The sequence below is a fragment of the Mustelus asterias genome, chromosome 15 (genome assembly GCF_964213995.1).
Source record: "Mustelus asterias chromosome 15, sMusAst1.hap1.1, whole genome shotgun sequence".
NCBI lineage: Eukaryota > Metazoa > Chordata > Chondrichthyes > Carcharhiniformes > Triakidae > Mustelus > Mustelus asterias.
The window spans coordinates 28443478-28457845 of NC_135815.1; the positions used below are offsets into that span (position 1 = coordinate 28443478).

Sequence of the window (14368 nt, forward strand, 5' to 3'; positions counted from 1 at the left end):
AAGTACAGAATTCAACAACATTATCAAGTGCGGTATAACAGGTGTCATAAGCATTAGCAAGCCTGTGTTTAAGAAAAAAGGCAACTTAAAGGTTGCACACTGTTCCAACTTATTCGTCTTTATCCCAAATATAATTTTTTAAAAATAAGGTAAAGTTGCCATAGACCCAGACAATCATAGGCTTTTGAGGGGGAGAGCTGACTGATGGCGATTTAGCCTGAGGGTCCCCACACCTCAGCCGAGGGGCAAGGTTGAGATGGTGGAACCTTCATGAATAGCCTCAGCCAGTACGGAATTGAACCCGTGCTGTTGGCATCACAAACCAGCTGTCCAAACCACTGAAGATGACAGTATTCAGTTTCAGTGTGGTATATACAGACCTTACTTTGCAAGATTGATTTTTTTTTAGTCAAAGTTACTGAACTTTTGGCTCAGTCGATACCCTAGTAATACCGGATTCTGGCTCCAATTTTACATTTATCGTGGCAGTTCTGACCTTAAGTCTTTTTAAACAGCAGCGAAGAAAAAGCGACTGTTATTCAGTTACAATGTATGCAATGTGCATTCTGAAAGTGACAGAATAAGAAATCTGAATATCAAGCAGTAAATAAGACTGTTGCATATTCCTATCCAAACTGCATGGTGGGGGGGGGGGGGGGGGTGGGGGGGGGGGTGCTGGGAATTAAAATAAACAAACACTTAAAAATAAAATTTGGTGTATTTTAAGAGTTTGAAACAATGAGTGTTTTATTGACCCTGTTAAATTAGAAAATAAGGAATCAAGTTTATAGCTTAGAGGATTCCAATTAAAATTCAAAGGCAAAAGAATTTCACAGGAATATTCATGTGAGTGTGCACATAAAAGCTTCAAGTTGGAATATCAGGAGGTTAATGAAAAGACTTTGGGGTTGATTTGCTGGCTCTTCCTGCTGGTGGAATCTTCCAGTCCTGCCAGCGGCGACCCCCACCCCCAACATTGGGTTCCCGGGTGGAATCAATGGAAAATCCCATTGACAGTGGCTGGACCGGAAGATCCTGCCACCGGGTAACAACTGGCTGCCTCCTGCCACCGAGGACCACGCCGCGGGGCAGAAAATCACCCCCCCCCGCCCCCCAATGAGGACCAAGCAAGCTGACTGTTAACATAAATTTACTCAAATTCACTCGCTCCCTTAATCTCTTCTCCAGAAGCACATTGAATGGTCTCATGATCCCATTTATAGTGTGTACTTTAATGGCCTTTAACTTAGTTCACCTGTTTGAATTTTAAAAAACATCATTACTCCCAACCTCTCATTTTTAAAGCTTGTGAACTCCCAGGTAGAATCGTAGAATCTACGACATGGAGATGGGCCCTTCGGCCCAGACTGGTCCATGTTGACCAAAAAGCCCATTTAAGCCAACCCCATTTAACAATTTGGTTCATTTTCATCATTCCTGTCCAATTGCCCACATAATTGCCCCACCCCAAAAATTGGAGGCTTACAAAGAACAAAGAAAATTACAGCACGGGACCAGGCCCTTCGCCCCTCCAAGCCTGCGCTGACCATGGCCATTTCACTGAGGAACACTTTTCAATGCACATTATATTTTATATATACATTGACCAGCCATATACTACACTAAGGTTGCAATGTGAATGAGCGAGTGACAAGGGCACATTTATTGTCACTTCCTAGTTGCTCATGGGCCTTCTCCTCGGGCTTCTGCTGTCATTACAAAGAACAAAGAACAATACAGCCCAGGAACAGGCCCTGTGGCCCTCCAGCCCTAACCAAACTAAAAAGAAACCTGCCCTTACTCGGTCTGTATCCCTCTATTCCCTCCCTATTATGTACCCATCCAGATGCCTCTTAAATGTTGCTAGTGTACCTAAGAGGCATCTGGATGGTTACATGAATAGGGAGGGAATAGAGGGATAATGTGGTAAGGGGGTGGCCACAATAGTATTAGGTAGAAAATTCCAGAACGTTAAAGGGAGGGGCGAGAAATGATCTTATTTCCAATACATTGCTGCTCTCACATTTAAGATGGTTATTATCCAGCACTTCACATGATGCTCAAATCTAGCTGCTTTGTAGGCCCTGCTGTAACTTACCCTGGACTTGTTCATTACCAGAGGAAAAAGGAGGCACAGTCAAATTGCAAGATCATATTTTTTTTAAATTGAGCCTAAGCCTGAGACTAACCACAGCTGCAGGGAATCCTGTGGTTCTTGGGTTGCAGAATAAAGCTAAATTCACAGCAACCCTGAAAATCCCCTATTGCAGTAATACCACTTACATAGCAGAAGTCTTACAGCAAATGATACTCTAAAATAAGCACAGTTAATTCCAAAACTAAAGAGTTACAGAAAACACTCCTGCTCACTTTACCATTCCTTTCTAACTCTAATAAATTCAAATGAACAAGAATCTTCACTGGTTTTCTTACCCTCTGCTTTCCCTTTAGTCCTGTAGCCTAGCTAGGTGCTGCAACAGCATCAACTTAGGCAGTGGCTGGAAAATCAGTGTGAAGGTTTGGGTCAGAAGGTTAATCCGAGTGATGTGGTTCTGTCGTTAAGCTTCTGGGCCAAACTATTCCCTTCGCAGCCCAGCTGACTTTCAATGATTCAAAACAACAAAGGTAATTTAGCAACTATGCTCAAAGGGTTACATTTGCATATTATTTTTGGCACTAGTTGTGAATAAGATGATTTAAGACTTCAAAATTATGGAATCACATAATGGTTATGGCACGATGGAGGCCATTCAGTCCCTCATGCCTGTGCCAGTGCTCCGCGAGAGCAACTCAGCTAGTCCCACTTGCCCATTCTTTTTCCATAAGCCCTGCATTTTGCTCTCCCTTTGGGTGCTTATCCAAAACCCTTTCGCACGCCACACTCCTAAGGCAGTGCAATCCAAATCCTAACCGCTGCTGTGTAAAAAATGTTTCCCCTCAGGTCACCATTATCACTGGCTTTGGAACAGTGATGTCCAATTTCTATATCCAGCCACCTTGCTTGCTTGGTGGCTAAAGGCACTCAAGGAGTCCTAAGCCAAAGGTGCGATAGTTGGTCTCAGTCCCAAGATTGAAACGAGAAATAAAAGAGATGGTTCCAATTCCTGAGCACCGCTGGAAAGTGAGGGCATAAAAGTGTCCAGGACCAGACAAGGCTAGGTTATGATATAAATCACGCTTGAATAGCTTCCCCTCAACTAGAAAGAACAGCAATTTGGGAAAAAAAACGTACTGGAAGGCAGCTTTTTCTGGACCCATAACTAAACAAAAATGTCAGCACCTGCAGGAGGAGGAGAAAAATCAGCACGGTAGAAAAACCACTGGTTAGATTGAATCCAGCTGCCACTGAACTAAGAAGGTCCCAAGTGAAATGAATTTATACAGTCTCAACCCAGTTCCTGGTAGGTGCTTGGCTACGAAGGCAGCTAGATAAGGAAATGGGAAAATCCATACTGGTTTCAGAGAGGTGTTAGGGGATAGTTTGATGCATATTTGTGGGGAGCTGTACCCCTGCATCTGCATTTATTGTTCTATTCATGAAAGTTATAAGTTATGTTTATATTTCTTCACTTTTAAAACAAAATAAGCCACCCTGTGGTCTCAGTTCCATCTTGTCCAAATGTTGCCTTAAAACAAAAATCCTACAACAAAGTCTAAAATATTTGCCAGTTCCGCTCTTGATTCAACACAGGACTTAACTAAAGTAATTTATTCTGTCCAGGAGTATGCCTCCAAACTTTGTGTGATCTTTTAGCAAGTAACAAACATGTTAATCCTGTTTTAACCCCACAAATCATACAATCCCTATAGTGCTGAAGGAGACCATTCGGCCCATCGAGTCTGCACTGACAACAATCCCACCCATGGCCCTATCCCCGAAACCCCACATATTTACCCTGCTAATCCCTCTAACATACACATCCCGGGACACTAGGGGGCAATTTAGCATGCCCAATCAACCTAACCTGCACATCTTTGGACTGGGGGAGGAAACCGGAGCACCCGGAGAAAACCCACGCAGACGCGGGGAGAATGTGCTAACTCCATGCAGACCGTGACCCGAGGCCGGAATTGAACCCGGGTCCCTGGCGCTGTAAGGCAGCAGTGCTAGCCACTGTGCTACCGTGCCACCCGATGATTTTAAAAAATCTTTTAACTGTTTAATTTTTGATAAATATCGACCTATCCACTTATTTATTTTTTGATGGTGGGGAGGAAGAGAGAGGAGGAGGGGGAAAAGTTCAATTATTTAATTTCCTTGCTGTAATTTTACCAGCTTTGTCTACGCCACCCAGTCTGTTATCAATACTGAATCGTTTCCTTTTATTTAAGTTGTTCGCATATCATTTCAAAGATCGGGATCACACCCTTTCTCATTTTCTCTGCCAAAAGCCAAATAACAAGGCGGGGTGCAAAGAATTCTAAAATAAGTGACTGATCTTTCTCCAATATATTAATATTTATTTTTTACAATACAGTATCCAACACAGCATATGCTACTGAAGTAAGGTTAGATCAGTGGAAGACATGGTAAGAACAGTTTATGGTTCCTTAAGTTGTTGGAAAAACCCATCTGGTTCACTAATGTCCTTCAGGGAAGGAAATCTGCCATCCTCACCCGGTCTGGTCTACATGTGACTCCAGAGCCACAGCAATGTGGTCGACTCTCAATTGCCCTCGGGCAACTAGGGGTGGGCAATAAATGCTGGCCAGCCAGTGAAAAACACAGTAAGAAGTCTCACAACACCAGGTTAAAGTCCAACAGGTTTATTTGACAGCAAAAGCCAGTAGCTTTCAGAGTGATGCCCATGTCCCAGGAATGAATAAAAAAAAAAGTTGCCCTCAGACACATATCACTATTTGATTTACCCAGTTAGCGACAGCATTTTGTCGACTGGATACTTTGTGAAAAAGGTTAGTCATAATCTAATATTCCTTTCTTCATTGTCCACCTACAATGTATTGTACACAAACAGAAAGAACCATTCTTACATTAATTCACATAATGTTTCAATGGCAAATTAGCTGATCATACAGCTCAGCAGCAGTGACTTTACCACTGGAACTGTCCCCCCAGTATATGAATATTGATGTCACAGGCCATCAATTATGAAGACTTTTTCACACAATCATAGTCACAGAATGAAAGGGAAAGAGGGTGGAAAATTTGGACTCAGTTTGACAATAGCTTTGGTGTTCCTCACTGTTGTGTACAGAACACAAGAGGTTTTACGGTGTAATTACTCTACACAATAGGTCATGAGGTATATAAGGGATCCATTTCAACTTGCTCGATGTTATCAGCTTTTGGAAGGCAGCGTAATGTGTCAATTTTATTCTGATTTTTCTTGGGAACATTAACTGGCAACACATAAGGTTGGATATTTTCCCAGTTTAAGAATTAACTGGCTATGGACACACATAACAATGGTGTCTTGGGACCTTTATGTTTTTAAGTTTCAAATGTCAAAATACACTCAGTAAGAGATAGGACAGAAAGACAAATATTCTACACCAGTTGATCAGGAAAACCTACAGTCATCAACAAAAATTTAAGATGCAAGTACAGTGCGGCCCCGTTATAACGCAATGGGTGGGGTCCATAAAAGCGGGGTTGCGCCAAATTTGTCAATTATGAGCGAAAAAAAAGGGTCCCATGATTCATCACGTTATATCCGAATTCACGCTAAATCGGGGTTCCACTGTATTTACTAAAGCAATTTTTAAAGTAGCATTTAACTAAACCTAAAGGTACTTTAAGAATTGATGATTGATGTACTTGCATGCTATGGGGAATACCATGCAATGAGTTTAACTAGTGCCAAGATAAAATTAGCATCTGCTTTGCTCCAAATCAATCTTGCTAGTATAACACTAGCCTTCACTGGATATACTGTACTTATAATAGATGTCTAATAACTCTCCCAATGTTCCAAAGCTTGCCTGAAGTTCAGGTGCTAGCACTTTGATCCACTTTGATGCATTAGATATTCTACAAGTACCTTGCGAATGGTACAAATAAGATCAGATTGGCAGGAGATTGTTTCTGAATCAAAATTTAACACTAGAACCGCAACTAAAACGCAATATCAGCCAGTTTCTTGTAGGAAATTCACTCCATTTGTTAGTTAAGAATATACATTCTTATCAACTGGGATGAGAGAGGTGTCCTATAATGAGAGGTAGAATAAATTGGGCCTTCAATTTGGGAGTTGAGAGAGATGAGTAGTGATCCCATTGAAACAAACTAGTTTCTGAAAGGGCATAACAAGGTAGATTCAGAGGGGTTTGTATCTCCCAGCTGGAGTATCTACAACGCGGGGGCACAGTTTCAGGATAAGGGGTTGATCATTTAGGACTGGGAGGAACAGATATCTTCTCACTGAAAGGCCAGAATCTTACCACCATTCATGCCGGCGGGATTTTCCCATCCCTCCGCAGTGAACGGAGATTTGGCTGGCCGCCAAATTCTTCCACCTTGCTGCAGTAGGATAATGACGTGAACGGCAGGTAAAATCGTGACCGTTGTGTGTCGAATCTTTGGAATGGTCTACCTCAAAGGGATGTGGAGACTCCATCGTTGGATACATTTAAGACTGGGATAGACAGATCTTTGGTCTCTTGGGGGATGCAGGGATATGGGGAGCAGGCAGAAAAGTGGAACTCAAGGCTGACGATCAGCCATGATTGAATTGAATGGCGGAGCAAGCTTGTAGGGCTGTCAGGTTTACTCCTGTTCTTATATCTGGTGTTCAATAGAATGGGTCTCACTTCATTAAAACCAATCAAATGCACTGCTAATGCAGGACAAGATAGCTCAAGGAACAACTGAATCATAGAATCCTACAGTGCAGAAGGAGGCCGTTCAGCCCATCGAGTTGGCACTGACCACAATCCCACCCAGGTTGTATCCCCATATCCCCATGCATTTACCCTAGCTAGTCCCCCGACACCAAGCGGCAATTTAGCACCTAACCCATACATCTTTGGACTGTGGGAGGAAACCGGAGCACCCGGAGAAAACCCACGCAGACACGGGGAGAATGTGAAAACTCCACACAGACAGTGACCCAAGGTGGGAATCGAACCCGGGTCCCTGGCGCTGTGAGGCAGCAGTGCTAACCACTGTGCCACCCTGGTTTGGACGCCGATCACTTTATGGAAACTTTTCACCCATATCTGCTGGAGCATACGTAAACACTGTTACCCAATCATCAAAAATCTACACCAAGGATGGATCACTGCTCAGATACAGTTCCTCTCTGCTGAAATGGACATATTTAAGCAATACTTAATACTCAAAATCACCAGATTTAAACTTCCTGCTTCTCTGCTCACAGCTTTTGGCCTCAGAAGTTAGACTTCTGCAATTTAGCAAAATATTTCATGACAAAAAAAAACTTGTTATTGCATAAATTACAATCCTTTTCTTTCTATTCTCCCCCACATTAATACACACCTCTGTTTGAGACTATCCATCTGCTACATCATTCAATTTCAGACAGATGCACAGTGTTTCTCAGTTCTTCTCATTTTTCATAGCCCTTTGAAAATATGCCACATCACATTTGAGGAGGGGGAAGAAAAACACTGAAAGTATTCACTAAAAAAAAATGTTGAACTAAAATTGCAGATGTCTACAGTTGAGTTGCTTCATCTAAAAATTCCCCATTAAGACGGATTTGTACCATGCCACTTAAAATCTTAGTGTATAGAAAATGGATAAGCGATTGTACTGTAACACTCCTTTTTTCCAGCCAAAAAGTGGTTTTGATTTGGCAGACAATTGCGTCTTACCATCAAGGAGCACGATTTATCATATGGTCCGATAATGGCTTCTGAGCTGCCTGTAGCTTCCTTATAAAAATGATGGCATCATGAAGTGCAACAATAGCAACGTTTACCAAGTCTGGTAGAAGAAAGTAGTTGATCAGACGGCACTGGCAGAGAAAGACGATGAGGGAGGGGCTTGGTTGACTGATCTTTTGAGTTCACATGTAGAACAAGTTTAAGGCGGAGTTTCAAATTCAGAGCTCCCTGTTAAAGAAGGTTCGCAGTACAGGATGGAATAATGCTGGGGCTCACTAGGTTCTAGAAGAATGGTGGAACGCTAGTTATCACCGGTCAAATAGAATATACAAAAATGACCAGTGATTTACAATGTTCCAAAAAAAAAACACTGACCAAAAAGCATGATCAAGGAACTTTTCTACTTTAATAGCATTGTTAACCTAGAACATACATCTGGAGTGGCGCTGAATCCCCAACTTCACAACTTTCTGATGCATTCAAGAGTGCTCCCACAAAGCCGACACTGACACTACAGTGCTATTAAATTACAAAAGTTCCTTGATAATGCTTTTTGGCCAGTGTGCTTTTTGGAAAACTGGTCATTTTGTATTTTCTATTTTGACTGTTGATACAGCGCTTTCCACCATTCTTCTTGGGATGTCCCAAAGGCACTATATAAATGCAAGTTCTTTCCTTTGATAATGTAAATCGAAAGAGGTTTCATTTAGGATCTAACCTAAGGACGTCTTGTGACAAGGGTTGCATCAACAAGAAGATGCCATGAACAGAACCATTCAAAACTAAAAGCCAAAATGTACAAGATCAGACAAAGAACCTGGCTCCACAAACGAAAATCTATTTTGGTCCCTATTCTTTGCAATCAACTTCTGCAGTGGCCAGAAGCAATGGGCAGCTATAGCACTAAGTGGCCAAACAGGAAAAGTGCACGTACACAGGAGCAGTGATCTAAAAAGGCCCAACCAGCACTACGATCAAATCTTCATCTGCATTACTAAAGATGGTAAATATTGCTTTAAAATATAAAAACAAAGACTAAAATACTGGAATCAGCACGGCTGGGAAAGTCAGGAGAGGTTAGTAATAAAAACATGCCCAGAATTTATTCCGCTTATGAGGAAGAATGGAATTCGGAGCAATCAAGACTCTTGAGGTTTTCCTGAAACAGGATTAAAGATCATGTGACACAGTGACACAGCTAGCAGCCTGAAGCAGCAGGTTCTCAGACAGGGTTATTTTTGAAGTAACTCATCCACAGGAGAGTGAACATGATGCCAGGCACATTTCAAACTCATCCTGCTGACCAGGCGATGACAAAAAAAGGACTGGACTTTCTCACCTCTAAAATTAAGGAAAGAAAAATAAACGCTCCTTTTCCCCAGTGTTTGTTAGACACTCCACCTCCGCCTCCCGCAATCGCAAGGGTCGCCTGCGCCAGCCCCCTGCCCAGTTCCACGAGGCAAAAGGGAATATTTGCCCCACTGGGCAGCACAGTGGTTAGCACTGCTGCCTCACAGCACCAGGGACTTGGGTTCAATTCCGGCCTCGGGGCACTGTCTGCATGGAGCTTGCACGTTCTCCCCGTGTCAGCGTGGGTTTCCTCCGGGTGCTCCAGTTTTTAATCATAGAATCCCTACAGTACAGGAGGAGACCTTTCGGCCCATCAAGTCTGCACCAACCACAATTCCACCCAGGCCGTATCCCATAACTCTACCTATTTATCCTGCTAACCCCCTGACACTATGGTCAATTTATCACTGCCAATCAACCTAACCCGCACATCTTTGGACTGTGGGAGGAAACCGGAGCACCCGCAGAAAACCCACGCAGACACGGGGAGAACACGCAAACCCCACACAGACAGTGACCCGAGGCCAGAATTGAACCTGGGACCCTGGTACTGTGAGGCAGCAGTGCTAACCACTGTGCCACCATGCCGCTATTTCCTCCCACACTTCAAAGATATGTGGGTTCGGTTGATTGGCCAAGCTAAATTGCCCCTTAATGTCAGGGAGACTAGCTGGGTAAATACATTGGGTTAAGGGAATAGGGCCTGGGTGGATTGTTGTCAGTGCTGGCTTGATGGTCCGAATGGCACTGTGGGGACTCTATGATTTGATGGTGACTTAACACTGTTGTCTGTAAGCATTGTGCCAGTGGACAACCTGCAGTCTCCATCAGCCCCTGCCACAATCTGCCATAAACTGATGTAATGCTGTCTTCTTGTTGGGTAACTTAAAAGTTGTCTAAAGCCCTGCTGGCTGGAATCAATGTGGAGGCAAAGAGCTGATTTGTCAAGAGAAGAGCAGGCACTAGGTTTCAGCACGTGACTGGCTAAGACTCTGTAGCCAGACCAGCAACAAACAGCACCCAGGTAGAAAAAGCTAGTTGTCAGATTCAGCTTTGAGGCAGTCAACTGATCTGTCAGCTGGAGGTGGCACAGAGAACGTGCAGAGTGGGCCAGTGACTCACAAGTGGCAAGCCCGAAGCCATCCCCGCTTATTCCACAGCGAGATTAGAGGAATTGTGGCGCCCATTTTTGGGCCTGCTTGAGGTCAAGCTCTGAAAAATGTAAGCACTTAGAATACATCCCCTCTTCTGAAACAAATCACCATTTTTGTAACTCCTCCAACACAGGGGAGAGTCTGCAGCACGATTCAGCGCTATTTCATCACCTACCATAAAACTGTTCATTGTTCCTTTGCTGCTCTGCTTACATTACCTGCTCTTTGTAGGCTGGGCACGTGGACTGGCCATCATTAAATAGTCAGGCTCTCTGCCCCATTCAACTATCAGTGTGCAACAGAAAACAAAATACCCTTCAGAAGAACATGACCTTCAAATTTCAAAGCGCCAGTTAAATGCCCTACTACATGGCTGGTAGGGATTCACAACACTGAATGGTGTGATCCAGAATCTTTATGTGCAGCGGGAGTACGCACAAGTGTTTTTAATCACATAACTGTGCCAAATGTGCACTTAATCCTCACACACATTAGCAGCCAGGACCGACCAGACCCTAAGCAGAGAACAACCTCAAGTAACTACGGAAGCGACTCATGAAATTTCGCAAAACTCCATAAGAATTTTACAACCACAGCTCTCAGAAACTGCAAACACCTGCAGGGAACACTACGTAAATGAGACGGAGAACCATGTCCACAAGAATAAAACAAATCTGAATGTTTAGAGAACCAATCGACAAAATATTCATCCAAATGGACGACTTTGATACGGCAACGCATATGTCCTTTCCAAAAAGCCTTGAAGCGGCAAATCAATTTCCTTTATCCAGAGCACTCCCCGGGATCTCTTAGGACTGGATTCTAAGATGGATTCAGTGCTGGACATGACTGATTGAACCCATGATCCTTATATATAGGAACTGGAGTAATCCATCTGCCTCCTCAGACCTGCTCCGACATCCCAACAGATCATAGCAATCATGCATCTTAACTCCATCTACTCGCCTTGGTTGCATAAGTCTCAATAAAAAATTATGATTTCAGTTTTGAAATTTGGCCAAGTCTCAACAGATTTTCCTTCGATGGGGCGGAAACAGAAAACAAAAAAGTTCCAGATTTGCACTACCTTTTTTCTAAAGGAGTGCTTCCTGACATCACCCCTCAACAGCTTAGCTTTAATCTTTTGAGTTATGTCTTCTTCTGGACTTTCTCACCAGAGGAAATGGCTCCTCTCAATCTACCCCTATAAATCCTCTTCATTATCTTAAATGCCTTAATTAGATCACCCCTTAAATCTTCTCAATTCAAGTGTACTTTCTACCCGTACTCATGATTCAATCCTTTTGGCTCAAATATATATATATATAATTGTGGTGAATTTCTGCTGCTCCCCTCCAAGGGCAATAAATCCATCCCAAGGAGCTAAACATGGCCCTCAAAACTAGGTCTTCCACTCCTTTGTATTCTAGCACCCTTAGAGATGAAGGCCAATATTCCAATGGACTCTTAAATTACATTTTGTATTCGTCCATAAGCTTTGAGTGAATTTTGTATGAGGAGAGATCGGACGAACAGATTTTTTAAAGTTTATTTAAAAGTGTCACAAGTAGGCCTACATTAACACTGCAATGAAGTTACTGTGAAAATCCCCTAGTCGCCACACTCCAGTGCCTGTTCAGGTACACTGAGGGAGAATTTAGCACGGCCAATTCACCTAACCAGCACACTTCAAAAGAACAGTGGACGCAACAGATGAGCCACTTGCCACAGAATCCCTACCTCGCTCTTCCTCTCGGCAGGCTATGGCATTTATATGATTTTTCAGTTCATTTTCTGGCCACTGGCGTTCCCAAAGCTATTGAATGGTGGAAGATCTGGGGCAGGATTTTACAGTCTCGCTCGTCCCAAAACCATGAAATCCTGCCCAAGGTCAATGGACCTTTCCATCGCCCGCTCCAATTCCCGTGGCGGGCAGCATGGTAAAATTCTGGCCTTGGTGTCATAATCACAACGGACTGTCAAAGGGAGATAGTAAGGTTTTCTATTGCTGGGGATAGCACTTGTGCGGCATCAATATTTTTGCCAACTCGCAGCCCAAGTCTGAAGGTTGTCCCAGTTGTGCTGCACATGGACAAAATATGATCCCAATTCCCTCTGAGGTTGAACCAGGGGCAAGGGCAAAGGAAGGGGGTGTCCACTGTTGGGTGAATATATGTTTGGAATTTTTTTGCTCTGCGGGGTAAGCTGCAGTGCTGGGGGAGATAGCCTGTAATCACTCTCCTGAGGGAAGAATCCAATGGTATTTGGATCCTGTTAAGAGTTGTATGCTCAGTAGTGGGAATGTTTTCTTTCCTTTGGTGGAGTTTTGCTCAGTGGGAAGGGAGATTGCATTTGGGTTCTTAATATTTGATGAACTGGGGAAGAAGTGAATGCAAGTGTAGGTTGAATAATGAAGAAGGAAGGTCTTTGAAATGGAACTCTGGATGGGATTTTTTTAAAGTTTATGTATTAGTGTCGCCAGTTGTCTCAGAATAACACTGCACTGAAGTCACTGTGAAAATCTGGCCCCTCCAGCCAGTGGGATCTTCCAGTCTTGCCAAAATCAACGGAGGTTTGAATGGCTCTGCTGCAGCCAGAAAACCCGATCTCTATTTCTGCCTCCACAGATGCTGCCAGGCCCATAGAAACTAGAAGCAGAAGCAGGTCATTCAGCCCTTCAAGCCTGCTCCACAATCATTTTGATCATGGCTGATCACTGAATTCAATATCCTGATCCCCCTTCCCCCCATATCCCTTGATCTCTTTAGCCCCAAGAGCTATATCTAATTTCTTCTTGAAATCAGACAATGTTGAGGCCTCAACTACATTATGTGGTCATGAATTCCACACATTCACCAACCCCAGGGTGAAGAAATTTCTCCTCACCTCAGTTCTAAAAGATTTACCCCTTATCCTCAAACTATGACCCCTAGTTCTGGACTCCTCCACCATTGAGAACATTCTTTCTGAATCTACCCTGTCTAACCCTGTTAGAATTTTATAAGTTTCTATGAGATCCCCTCTCATTCTTCTAAACTCCAGTGAATATAATCCTAACCGACTTAGTCTCTTCCCAAATGACAGATCTGCCATTTAAGGAATCAGCCTGGTAAACCTTCGCAATACTCCCTCTGTAGCTAGGACATCCTTCCTCAGATAAGGACATCAAAACTCCACACAATAGTCCAGGTGTGGCCTCACCAATGCCCTATACAATTGCAGCAAAACATCCCTGTACTCAAATCCTCTCGCTATGAAGGCCAACATACCATTTGTCTTCTTTACTGCCTGCTGTACCTGCGTGCTTGCTTTCAGCGACCGGTGCATGAGGACTCCAAGGTCTCGTTGAGTATCCACCTCTTTCAATTTGCACCCATTCAAGTAATAATCTGTCTTCCTATTGTTGCTACCAAAGTGAGAGTGGATAACCTCACATTTATCCACATTATACTGCATCTGCCATGCGTATGCCCACACATTCAGCATCTCCAAATCACACTGAAGCATCTCTGCATCCTCCTCACAGCTCACCCTCCCATTCAACTTTGTATCATCTGCAAATTTAGAGATAATACATTCAGTTCCCTCTTCATTAACATATAATGTGAACAGTTGGGGTCCTAGCACAGATCCCTGCGGAACTCCACTAGTTATTGACTGCCACCATTCATGCCAAATCTTTGCTTCCTATCTGCTAACCAGCTTTCTATCCATCTCAATACATTACCTGCAATCCCATGTGCTTTAACTTTACATAGCAGTCTGTTATGCGAGACCTTGTCGAAAGCCTTCTGAAAGTCTAAATAAACCACATCCACTGGTTCTCCTTGGTTAACACTACTAGTTACATCCTCAAAAAATTCCAATAGATTTGTCAAGCATGATTTCCCTTCTGTAAATCCATGCTGACTTTGTCTGATTATACCACTGCCTTCCAAATGCTGAGTTATGAAATCTTTATTAATAGACACTAGCAACTTCCCCAGTACCGACGTTAGGCTCACTGGTCTATAGTTCCCTGTTTTCTCTCTACCTCCTTTTTGAATAGCGGCTTA

General features: G+C 43.2%; 1 protein-coding gene across 2 annotated transcripts in view; it reads right to left on the bottom strand.

The window, feature by feature from the left end:
• pigf (phosphatidylinositol glycan anchor biosynthesis, class F) overlaps window positions 1–14368 on the bottom strand; it is a 48631-nt gene that overhangs the window by 1081 nt on the left and 33182 nt on the right. The gene's annotated exons all lie outside the window — the stretch shown is intronic.